At 35.3% G+C, this 12,203-nt stretch overlaps 1 protein-coding gene across 1 annotated transcript in view; it reads left to right on the top strand.

Annotated features, from left to right (window-relative positions):
- The first annotated feature begins 4,028 nt into the window (after positions 1–4,028).
- Positions 4,029–12,203, top strand: part of LOC120413783 (protein tramtrack, beta isoform) — a 43,842-nt gene continuing 35,667 nt past the window's right edge. Inside the window, exon 1 of the mRNA XM_039574731.2 lies at positions 4,029–4,931. The gene's annotated coding sequence lies outside the window, so the exon portion shown is untranslated. The remainder of the gene's footprint in view (positions 4,932–12,203) is intronic.

The raw sequence follows: 12,203 nt of genomic DNA, 5'->3' as shown, positions 1-12,203 counted from the left end.
GAGCGAACACGACTCGACAGCTAGCTGCCAGCGACTTGGTCAATCGCTTCACAAACCGAGCGAATATGTTCAGAGAAGAGAGAAAAATATACTAAAAAAAAAAATATATACTACTATTTTGAGTCAACATTGAATCTATCAAAATACCAGCACGGCACTCTTTCGACCTACACTTCCGCAGTTTGGCGTCAATTAGAATTTGGCATGGTGAAAATTGCTGTCAAATTTGTCTCCAAATTTAAAATTAAACTTGATATCATTGATTTTATTAAGTGATTAAAGCAAAGCCGGACGCAGACTATTTTGAGTCAACATTGAATGGCATTACCCGATTGATGTGAGAGGGAGAGCAAACGAGAGAGTTTTCAGTAGCGATTGGTGTGGAAGTGACACACGGAAGGGAAATGGATCAGAGTAATTTTGCTTTGCGTTCCATTTGTGGTCACGAGAGAAAGGGTATGTTTTGAGCATTTATTTTGGTTCATTTCACTATTTCTATTATATTAGAGAATGAAAATCATGTTTGATTTTTGACTCAGTTTATACAAAAATGGTTAGAGTAAACTTTTTAAAACAACACTCAATTCACAAAAAATATTTTGTTATTTTATAGACAACAAAATATTCAAAATTGACTAAGGCCATTGCAAATATTTTTCAAAGTTTATGTCGCCCCAATAATTCAACAAAAATCTTGATTTTCAAACCAACAAAATGTTTTGTTGATTCAAATATGCCTTATTTTTCTGCGTGAACTAATGATTGGAAAGCAACTGAACGCCTGTAAAATGCATTTTAAATCACTTTTTTTCATCCAATTGTTGAAACCTAGGCTTGTAATTTAAATTTTTACATTTTTTTTATTTTTTTTGCCCCTCCTCGACTTTGGTCAGAGCCGAGGGACATAAGCTTCAATAAATATTTGCAACGGCCTTAATGGGATCGTAAGAAAATAAAAAAAAAACGAAACAATTTTTTTTTGGTTGTATTTCGATTAGGCCGATGCAAATATTTAAAAAAGTTTTTGTCCCTCGGCCCTGGCCGAGGTCAAGGGGGAGGCAAACAAATAAAAAAATATAAAAAATTAAATAACAAGCCATTGTCTTCACATTTGAATGAAAAAAAAGTGTTTTAAAATGCATTTTAAACTAGTTCAGTTGTTTTGCAATCATTAGTTTTCAAAAAATCTATGATCTGACAAAAACAAAAATTGTATCGAAAAAAAAGATTTTGCATCGAAAATTTTCAAAAATTCTTAAGATTTTTTAATAAACCCAAACATGCTAAAAATGAAACGCAGGAGAATGTATTTTAATTTGATTTCAGCTGGTTGCACTTGAATTTTCATTGAAATTTTGAAGTTTATTGTAAAAATATTTTTTTGCCCCCTGATTTTTCGGGCTAATTTTGAAGGGGGGGTGACAAAAACTTTTAAAAATATTTGTACCAGCCTTAAACTTCAAAATTTCAATGAAAATTCAAGTGCAACCAGCTGAAATGAAATTAAAATACATTCTCCTGCGTTTAAAATTTTTGTTTTTGTCAGATCATAGATTTTTTGAAAACTACACCCAAAACTGGCAGCGCTAGTCCGAGAGAATGATGGTCTCGAGTCGAGAGAATAGTGGTACCATTCACGGACGCAGAGAACACAGCTCGAGATGGGCGATAGAACTATTCTCTCGAGGTTCATTTGCAAAAAAAGTTCATCCGTCAAACAAAAAATCAAAAGTGTCGACAACGGAAATCGAACCAGAGACCTTTGACAAACCAATCCAATGACTTAGCTGCCTCGGCCACCACAGCTTGGTGACCATGGAGAAGTCAGAAGTCGATGTATGACACTTGTTGGAGATTTATTGATTCAACTAACGAATGAACTCATTTGTTATGATGGTGTGAGTTGGTACCATTATTCTATCGATTTTAGCACTGAGCCCTCAATAAATTTTGAGAGAACGATTATCTCGATTCTGAATTTTGGGTGTAATGATTGCAAAACAACTGAACTAGTGTAAAATGCATTTTAAAACACTTTTTTCATTTAAATGTGAAGACTATGGCTTGTTATTTAAATTTTTATATTTTTTTTATTTTTTTGCCCTCCCCTTGACCTCAGCTAGGGCCGAGGGACAAAAACTTTTTTAAATATTTGCATCGGCCTTATCCGAATTCTTATACCAACCTTCAGATAATCGAACTTAGGATAATCGAAACTTCGAATAATCGAGGCTTCTGATAATTGTGTCTGGACTGCATTAAATTATTTATTCTCTTATTTTCTATTAATTCTGTTCTATTCTATTAAATTTCTAATTTTCTTTCCTGGCCCTCGACTTCGTTTAGAATCAAGGTACCTACACCCAGAACTGGACATCGGCATACGAGAGGATAAAGAGCACGATTCGGTAGTAAAATGGTACTGTGTGCGGACTGAGAGGATAAATCCCGAGAGTCATGGGTTCATTTTCAAAAAAAGTTCATCTATAAAAAAAAAGTACCGGTACCGAGTCTCGAACCCAAGACCTTCGACATATAGAACCGTGCCTTTGCCGTATGGGCCACCATGGCTCGGTGACTAAGTGGCGGTCATTTGTCCATATAAGCCACTCAATAGGATGAACTGTTCCAATGAACGAATGAACACGCGAGAGGACTTTACTCTCGCAAAATAGCACTTTCCTCACGTTTCTTTTCGTGAGGACTATCCCCTCGTTCTTCAACTTTGGGTGTACATAAACTTTGAAAAATATTTACATCGCAATAAGGTTGTTGCGAACATTATCCAGACTCGATCATCCGAAGCCTCGATTATCCGAAGTTTTCTTTAGGACGGATAATCAAATCACAATTTAAAACAGACGTATTTTTTATTTTCATGCTTTTAACATCAAATTTGAAATCAGTAATTGTTGTCAAATTTAGATAGTTGATGGCCTATTAAATAACCAAATGCATTTTTTCAATATTTCATCACCGCCGTTTTGGCTGCCATCTTGGTTTTATTTTTTCTAAGACTCGTAAGAGTAGTTAAGCGTTGATACTTAAACTCGACAATCAAAAATAAGACAGAGAAAAAAATATGTTTTTCGTGATTAGATTATATGAAGATTCGATTATCCGAAGATTTGATTATCCGAAATGATTTTTTTACAAGGCCTCCGGATAATCGAGTCTGGACTAAATTTTTACAAGTTTTTGTCCTTTCAAAACCAACTTATTCTTTTCACAATTACCGAATCAACCTATTAAATTCCCATTCAATAGAGTTATCTACGTGCGCATGTATTGCGTGTATGTACACGGAAAAAAGTGAGGTTAAATTTTGTACCAGCCAGCAAAACAAATGGTGTGCTAGTGTGTGTGAGATCGGGATTAGATAGCTCTATAGAGTTATCTACGTGCGCATGTATTGCGTGTTTGTACACGAAGGGTTTTTAGGTTAAAATTTGTACCCGCCAGCAAAAACAAATGGTAAGCTAGTCTGCGTGAGATCGGGCTTAGATAGCTCTATTGACTGTTCACAAATTATAAACTGCGTTCCATTACGCTGAAAAGTGCCATTCAATCATACGACGACGACGACGACACACAACTTCTAACAACGATTCCAAAATTCACCCTCGCCCACTATCCTTTAGCCCGCATTCTCGTACACATTCACAGTCACACAACGCCGCATCGCCCATGCTCCACCGACTTAATCACACAGTCACACACAGTTTCAATGAGACGCTCCCTCTCAATGAACACTGGGAGCTCATGAACCGTGAAGTCGATCCAAGTGTGCGTGCGCCTCTCCCTCTCCCACGGCTGCGCATGTATTGAGCGGAGGGTTGAAAAAGTGCTTTCCACGCGATCCTGCCGAGTAGGCGCTTCGGGATCGTCGGCGCACTCACACACAGAGAAAAAAGCAACACAAGAGAGAGAGGAGAGCAACGGTTCATCGTCGTCGTCGGTTGCTTCGGTGTGTGCGCGCGCGCTCGGCGGTGTGTGGTGGAAGTCAAAAAGTTAATTTTAACATACTTTTAGTTGGATTCGTGCCGCGGCTTGAGCAACACAGCGATTTTTCCACCCCGGGTCGACGGGGACTTCCGCGCAGGACCTTCTTGCATTTACACACCACTCTTGTGCCGGACGGGGAGAAGAGCAGAGGTTTCTTTTTGCTCACACACTCTTTGCAATCGCGCTGACAAATCCTTTTCGGCAAAAAAAACCGAGTGTCGTGCGCCGATCTAGTGAACTGGTTTTAGTTTAGTTTCTAACTTCTGCTGATTTTTTTGAGCGGATTGGAGAAAAGAAGAACAACCGATCTTGTGTGAGAGGAAAAAGGATTAAAAGTTGACGGAAAGCAAAAGAAGAATATTTTTAAAAATATTCAGTTGTGCAAGTTTGGGGAAAATACAAAAAAGTCACAAAATAAAATAATCAGCTCGTGCTCCGTGAGAGATTCGACAGTGTGTGAGAGAAGTTCCCCGAAAGTGTGTGCGTCTTTTATCAGAGATAACAAAAAAAAATAAAGAAGGAAGAAAAGTGTCCCGAAATCGAATTCGCCCGCAAGTTGAGAAAAAAAAATCAAAAAGTTTTATCAAAGTGTCGAGGAAGTGACGAAGGAATTTACACACAACACAGTGCTTGGGCTTGGCCTGTTGTAACCACACACAGCAGCAAGTCAAAGTAGTCGCGCGCGCGCACACAGCAAGTCAAGCAAGCGAGTGTGCGAGAACGAACGGTGCTGTATCGGAACGTGAATCAAAGTAGTCGTCGTCAGCGGCAAGGAAGAACGACGACGACCGACGCCCGCCGCCGAGGAGAAAAGTTACAAGGAAGGCTGAAAAATATATAAAATTGCCTTCGTGCTTCAAACTGAGTGCGTCGCGGCGCTGAGTTTGCGGTTCCAGACAGGACAGGAGAAGAAAAATGTAAAATAGGTACGTGGCGTGGCAAATAATGGGGCTTGGGAAATTGTGGGGAAAGTGTTGCAAAAATGTTTGTGTCAAAAAACTTAAACTCGTAAAAATATTGCGCCATTGGATGCATATGTTCATAGGACCTTTTGAAAAAGTAAGCGAGAAATCTATACAAACAGAGTTTTATTTCTTGTTTTGTAGAAACTAATAGTTCGAACTTTGGTAAACACGATTTAATCCTTAAAATTAAAGTGTAATAGGTAAATTTTGTCTAAACTTTGTAAACGTGTAGTTTTATGTCATGAAAATTTGTTAAAGATTCCAATGTGATCCGAGTTAATTTTAAAAAGAATGGCGATACTAATTATTTGACAAACAGACAAAATATTGTTTGTAGATGCAAATTAGGGATAATATTGTCGTACAAACTTTGTCAGTATTGGCTCAAAACACAAGAAACGTCTAAACTTTAGAAAGTAAAAAAGTTTTTAAAAATAAAGTTGGCATTCCGTTTTAAATAATCTTTGTTGACTGTTTAATACAATGAAAATCAACGAATATTTAGATTCGTCTTTTCTTATATTTTCAGTTGATAGTTTTTTACGAGATTTTTACTGTGATTTAGAGGTTCCTTTTTTTGTTTACAAAATACAAAATATCTGAAGTTTTTTTAAAAAGGTCTAATAAACCAAATTTCCAGTTTTTGCTTTTTGGGTGTTTTTGAAACCGCCTTGAGTCAGGGGTCTTGAAAAACACCTAAAAAGCAAAAACTGAAAATTTGGTTTATTGGACCTTTTAAAAAACACTCCAGATATATAACTTTCACTGTTGAAAAACAAAAAAGACATAAACTAATTTCTTAAATCAATAAATAAAATTAATAGCAAAGCTAAAGATGAGTAACAAGTTGTTTGCATAATACATATTATGTTTTGTTTGGATGAGTTTTTTATTTCAATTTGAACAATAGTTCATTCAACATGTTGCAAAAAACAAGTTTTTTTCAGCATGAGTCGTTTATTTATTCGTCAAGATTAGTATATACTAGGGTGTTTCAACCAAACATCAAAGTTCTCAGATTACGGCAAACCGAGGTTCCCCTTGTAGAGGATACCCATAGAGACTCTCATGCCAAATATCAGTTGGTTGAGTTTTGGTTGAGAATTGGCCTGTCCCCAGCGGTAAAAAGTTTACATAGAAATGGCTAATTTAGGACTTTTGTGCTTTTCTTTAAACCGTTCCTACAGGTCTGGGAACAACATGAATTCACTCGGAATGAAGACAGGTGTGTAGGGGATGGTCCATTGACACATTCCTAATTCTTTCTAAAATCTGTAATCTAAAATCTGTAATCTGTGAACTTTTTTGTTTGGTTGAAACACCCTAGTATATACTCCAAAACAGTGTAAATAAACATTACTACACTCAAATGGATGCTGAAAAGTACTTTTTGCAATTCCGTCGTGAAACTAATCACTTTTCCTGTCATTCTTGAACGACGAAATAGCCTACTTTACTGTACCAAAAATAACAGTATCAAATACACAGAAAAAAATAATGTAAATTTGGAAGCTGTAATTTTGGAAGGTTGAATATTACCTCTTTTATGATGTAATTTTACCTATATTTAGACTGAAAAAGTGACATTACACCAGAAAAGTGGTAAAATTACACATTTCCAGAGGTAAAATTAAACCTTTTTTTCTGACATAAAAGATGTACCCCTTCCCAGATGTAATATTACCATGATTTTTTTTCTGTTTAGCAAAACTTTTCAGCACTTGTTTCGAAAAGTAACACTTTTCAACATTTTTTTGATTTAAACGATTTATTGACAAAATACATGAAAATTTGACTTAAAATTTCACTCACTGTGTGTTTTGTGGAATTGCAAAAAATGTTGTATGGAACTCGTTGCAAAACTTGATTTTTTCAGCACTCTTCGTATTTATCCAACTCGGTGAACCTCGTTGACTCGTGCTGAAAAAATCCTCTTTTTGCAACTTGTTGCATAAACTACTATTTGAGTACTATTATTTTTGAAGATAAATGCTAAGCTGTCATTTGAGACAGGCATATAAAAACGATATAAATCAAAAAGCTGTCAAAGGCAAACTTATGGGAAATTGGAGAGCTTTCCGGTAAAAATATTAACGAGACTGAAAAACCAAGTCTGTCATATAGAAATTGCCAAAAACCACCAAAAAACGTTTTTTCAACATTTTTATTATTAAAACCGCTGTATCTTCCCAAGGATTGGACATAGGACAATGGTCAATGTTGAGACTTTTATGTAACATTGTCTGGAGAATCGATTCCCACTACCGGTTTTTAAAAATTTTGACGTTTAGACCACCTTTCAAAAAAACAGTTTTAGTAAATGATTTTTGTATTTTTTTAGGAGAGACATACTATCTTGCATTTTTCGTCAGTCTTTTGGTTATAGTTTAGGCTATTGCCTCAAAAATTTTAAACGAAAAACAATCGTGACATCACCTTTAAATTTAAGTTTTAGACTTAAAAATCAAAAAATCTCATAGATGTGGCGTGTATTTTTGTTTCAGTGTATTTTTTTCAGAAAGCCCGTCCAATTTCCTACATGTTTGTCTTTGACCACCTTTTGATACGACGCAACGGCTTCGAGATACAGTAATCTTTAAATTACAAAATACAAAAATATTTAAATACCTTACGCCCTTCTCAAATGTTATTTGCGAGTACTATTGGCTCCATATACACAAAAATGGCTTATATATGCCTAGGATAACATGTCTACAAAGTTTCATTGAAATCGGAAAGGGTCGGGTACAAAAGTACCAAAAAAATTCCTGATTTGAGCTGGAATTGCTCTACAGTTACAGTGGATTCTCTCGTTGTCAATATTGAAGGAACCGTCGAGAGCGGGAGTTATCAAATTATAAAACGAAAAATCAAAGCAATCTATTTGAAGGGACTGAAACATTTATTGACAGCTGGAGCAATACTGATATCGATAATATCGACAGCCAGAGAGTCTACTGTATATTTATATAAAAAAATAGCTTAATATCGATGAATTTACGAAAACATTTTTTTCAAAAAAAATTTCTTCAATTATTCCAAATCCCTAATTTTTCAAAAGATTACAATATCTTTTTTTATTAAAAATTCGTAAATAAGAATTATGCAGTGCACAGAAAAAAATAATGTAAATTTGGAAGCTTTAATTTTGGAAGGTTGAATATTACCTCTTTTATGATGTAATTTTGACTCAATTTAGACTGAAAAAGTGACATTACAACAGAAAAGTGGTAAAATTACACATTTCCAGAGGTAAAATTACACCTTTTTTCTGACATAAAAGATGTACCCCTTCCCAGATGTAATATTACCATGATTTTTTTTTTCTGTGTGTATCTTGAATAATTTGCCATCGATTTTACAAGATTTTCCAATTAAAGTGTATATTTTAGTTAATAATAGTTTTTTGCCCCGGTTTTTGAGGGAAATTTTGAAGGGGGCCCAACACTCGCAATAAAATTTGCAATGACCTTACAAGAAAATTAAGTAATTTTACAACGCAAAAGAAAAAAAATGTTTTTCAAAGCTATCACATGAAATGTTTGATTGCTCGTTTCTTGAAAAAGGGAAATTTTGATGTTCCAATTGGCGTAAACGGCACTGTGTTAGCGTGCTTCAAAAATAACAGTAGACATTTCGGGCTAGTCTGATTCTAGTGATAAATTGTGTGAATGAAGACAATTGGTACAGCAAAATTCAAACTATTTTCCAAGGAATTTATGCTAAAAAGCTGTAAAATGTCTACCAAAAAAAAATACTTCTATAGAGTAAATTTTTAAAACAATCTATGAGTCATGGGGTTCCTATACAGATAGGACCTTTTGAAAATTTAATCTAGACTTGATCGATTTACTCAATTAAAATTTGTGTCCGGATAATCAAGCCTTTTTACTTCTGGATAACCAAGACTCAGGAAAATTTCAAATAGGATAATCAAATATCTCGTTATCTAACCTCAATAACCTATTGTCCAATCAACATGACACCGATTCCCCTCAAAATTTGTAATAACCGCTCCAATTTCCACCGAAAATTGTCCCAAAATCCAGATCGATGCCACACCAATCTTAGCTAATCAGCGGATTTCCCATCAAAAAAGACCCCCAGAGAGAGCAAGACAGAGAAAAAACACTCCGCTTTCATTAGCTCTCGGCATAAATCAAAATCAGAACATCGTGGACGCAACCGACAATACTGCGCTGCTGGTCGCCATAAAAACACTTTTGCCCAATCAAGCGCAGCCCCTAAACTTCGTCAATTATACAGTTAGATTGATTGGATTTTCCACTTTCGATCCGTTCAGTGAATTAGGTTCGTTTTTTTTTTCGTCGCCGCAGCACTCGTGTAAAAATTACACCAGAAACTCTGCGCATTTGCGCCAGTTTTGCGGTCGGCGGCAGTTCTAACCCGATAATGATAATTTTTCGGTATTGCAAACTTTACGCTTTTGGTTCACACAGAAAAGTCAGTTCAAAAAGAGAAGAAGGAGGTGGGGAAGAAAGACAACGGCTGTGACGAAATCAGTGAAGCAGAAAATGGATAGTGGCGAAACAGACACAACAACAACAAGAAGCGCAAAGGCGAACAACGAAGGAGAGAAGCAAGGAAAGCAGAATCAAGCAGGCGATGGAGGTCAATCACCGTGTGCGCGGCTCTCTATGGTCTAGGCAAGGAGGCTAGGCCTGCTTTTTTTTCGCGCAAGAAGCCAAGGAGGTCTGTTTTCCAACCGCAGAGAAGGAATCACCATAAAAAAAGAAGGAAAAAAGAGATAGAGAGAAACACAACTCCAAAAGGAAAAACCGTCCGAGAGGGCTGGGAATGGAAAATGGCCAACTCGAACGAAAGGAGGAGGAGAAGCGAACAGTGGCCAGGAGGAGGAGGAGGTGATAAAGCATGCAATTTTCTAGTTTTTTTTCCTCCTTCTTCTTTTGCTTCCACCTTTTTCGTCATAGTTGTTGCTGTTGTTGTTGGTGCTTTAGGTTAAGGTTTTGTCGAGTACCTCTCTTTTTGGCTTGGTGTGTGTGTGTGTTTGTACGTGAGAGAGCGATTTTACCATACTTCCAGTGTGCGGTTTTCGAGTCATTAAACTTTGGAGCGCTGGGGGTTTGGGCGGGGGAGGAGACCGATTAGCTGCCTGAAATCAGTGCCGGCACTCGATCAGCTGTCGAGGATCGATGTCAGAGAGTGTGTGGGGTAATCGGAAACTTTGGGTGAAAAGAAAAGCTTGCATTTGAATAAAATCGATTGCTTTCACACAGTTTAAAATATAAACAAAAACAAACAATTCTAACAAAAATCAACTAGACACCCATACCACAAATAACTGACAACCAATGCAATTTGCATGTTCTGACACAAGTTGTTTACTGTCAGATTTCTAAAAAATCGAATCTTTAGGCCAGTTTATTGTACTTATTTTTTGGAAAATTTACTTATTTTAGATAAATAAACTTCCTTACCTCTTGCAAATGTAAGACATTATTTTTATCAACTTGATCAACAATTTTCTGCTATAAACTTATCCAACTCCAAGCAAACCTTATTTGGGGACAACCGTGGAGAATTTCTCTTGTCCCCTTAAAAATGCGGAGTATCAGCACTTCCCGTCTTCCAAATCATTTTCCTTTCCCTCGGTGCGCGTTGCTGAGCACTCACTGAGAGAGAAATTGCAAAACTCTAGGACTTAGGGGAAATATGCCCATTTTAATCACTCTAAGCCGTTCGACCAATTCTCATCACTTTTGCCGTTTTCAGCTATTAAATCAACATTTTAAGATGTATCAACAATAGAAAGTTGCTTGCTCACTTTTATTTGAGCTATTTATTACTTTGGAACAGTCAAAAACATTTTATGATAGCTGTAATTCATGATCAAAGTGCTGATAGGCCGATAATAGAAATAGGCTGAGAAAGGGTATAGTTCCCCTAGTATGACATTCACAGGAAAAAATAGTTATCTATGCCTGATCTCACACACACTAGCACACCAAAAGTCTTCCCCAAACATTGTCGTGTACTTACACGCAATACATGCGTCATATTGGAAATTCATGAAAATATCGTGCACTCATTGATGTTCTTTTGAAAGTTTTGGATATTTTTCTTCATAGTCTTTCACCACGTAATTCACTTTTGTAAAAAGAAAAGGGGAAAAGTTGATTTGAGCAGCATTTTGTGTTTGCTATATTTGCATAAAAACAGCCATTCACAAATTGAGCAACTAAGTGTTCGTCTTTCGCAAAAAAAAAAACGTATTAGTTTGCCTAATAATATTTTAACTGAATAAATCTAGACTTTTTTTTAATCTCATAAACAGGGTGACCACTCAAATTCCATTTTAAAATTCCCGACTTTTTTCCAGAATGCTCAAATAATCGGCATTTCTTATCTGAAGAATGATTTCAAACAAAAAACTTTCTATAAGAAAAGTCAATATTAACCACCGAAAAAAAAAATCTCAATGGATTAAAAAAAATCCAAATATAAAATGCCTATATGAAAATACAGAAACTAAACAACAAAAAACAAATCCGAGTAAATAAAGAAAACTTCAAAAATGTAATTTCATTATTATGATTCAGAGTGGAAACACAAACAATTAGTCTTTGAAAAATCATCGAAAGTTCAACAATACTTATAACATCCATGGTTTTTTTAAATTGGCAAACGTATAGTTTTTGATATTTTTTTTAACTTCATCATCATTTTAAATCAAAGAATGATTAAAACTTAATTGCTTTATTATTCATTCAAAGGATTTAGAAAAATGTCAAGGAATGCATAAAAGAAAATATTTTTGCCAAGATCCCTTTTTAATTATGTAATTTTTGATATTGAATTTTTTAATGAATTTAATTTTTCTAGTGGTCAGTATTTAACTGTTTTTTTTCAATGAAAATTCAGTTTGATATGATTTTATGCTTTCCCACTTATTTTAAGCGACTGTTTGAAGAGACAATTTTTTTAGGTAATTATGCAAGAACTCAAAATTTCTTCGATTATTTTATTTGCAATTTCATTATTTTCTTTATGTTTTCAAAACTTAAAAAGTTTTTCAATTTTGGATTTTATTCGATATTTAAGTTTTCCGTAGACTGAAAATCAAGCTTTATCTATGGTAGGTAATTTACCCATACTCACAAAAAAAAGTTCAAGGGCAACATTTGGAAAAAAAAACACATTTTAAATTACTTAATGAATTTAGTTAAACAATTACAAATATTTACCCAAAAA

This window comes from Culex pipiens, chromosome 3 (assembly GCF_016801865.2).
Source record: "Culex pipiens pallens isolate TS chromosome 3, TS_CPP_V2, whole genome shotgun sequence".
Taxonomy (NCBI): Eukaryota; Metazoa; Arthropoda; class Insecta; order Diptera; family Culicidae; genus Culex; species Culex pipiens.
This window is presented reverse-complemented; position numbering and strand designations above follow the sequence as displayed.